Source organism: Sinocyclocheilus rhinocerous, unplaced genomic scaffold (genome assembly GCF_001515625.1).
Source record: "Sinocyclocheilus rhinocerous isolate Xijiao unplaced genomic scaffold, SAMN03320098_v1.1 scaffold864, whole genome shotgun sequence".
Lineage (NCBI taxonomy): Eukaryota > Metazoa > Chordata > Actinopteri > Cypriniformes > Cyprinidae > Sinocyclocheilus > Sinocyclocheilus rhinocerous.
The window spans coordinates 1,374,225-1,375,373 of NW_015645567.1; positions in this window are offsets into that span (position 1 = coordinate 1,374,225).

Consider the following 1,149-nt stretch of genomic DNA (forward strand, 5'->3'; position numbering starts at 1 on the left):
TCATGTACCGCGCATGCGCACAGCGGCGGCCGATGAGGCGCCACACTGACCATCGGTCATATCCTCCTGAGAACCAGAAAAAACGTTTTGTGAATTTTTTTATGTCATTACATTGGTTGGAGTATAAGAAACAAATGGAGAAAAAACATTTTTGAAAAAAATATATTTTATTAATATTTTATTCTATGCCCTTTGTAGAGGACGCCAGGACTAAGTTATTCAAAAAAAATAAAATTTGACATGAAAAGGCATGTATAGGCAAAAACAATGTTTTATTTTTTATCATTCACCAATCACCAATTTTTAGGTTTCAGGCTATTTTTAGCCAAACTTTGTACAAAGATGATTCTCAAATATGTTATGAAAATTATAACAGAATTTTATATAGTACTGTACTTTATGGAATATGTGCATAAAAGGTCTATAAACTGGTATTCTCACTCAATACAATAGATCTATACATTGCATCTAATTTGCATATTAATGTGTTCTTGGGGCAAACCAAAATGAAAAAATTAAAAGAGAAGTGTAATAATGTGAGTAATAACATTATCATAAGAATATCTCATATTTCATAGGAATATTGATCTATAATTTCTTTCCCTATTGACTTCTTGTGTTTCCCCAAAATCCCTAAATAACATGATGTTTGTCCTGGTGTCCTCTACAGAAGACATGTATGAAAATGATGCCCCGTTTCTTAACAAAAAGTCATATTCCGATTTGAAACTCCATAACATTTTTCTGAGATGTTTATTTATGACAAACAATTGAAAATGAGCCAGATTTAAATAATTACAAAACATTATATTTCCCTTTGAGTGCTAAATTTGATCATTCTGTCAATATCAGTCATATTTAAAGACCAAGCAGAGGGCGTGTTTATGATCAAACCTCCAAACATACTGAAATTGATATCTCTAAAAAGCCCTGAATGTGCTCTGAACAGGACATCCAGACTTAAAACTGTGGCATGTAGGGTCAGAGAAATTCACTAAAATATAACGTCCTCTACAGAGGACAAAAGTCTATGCCTGGGTCCCAGGAGGATATCGATACTAGATGGCAGTAAGTGATCAAACACCAAGCCACAGTACCGGTGCATCTCAATAAATTTGAATGTCGTGGAAAAGTTCATTTATTTCAGTA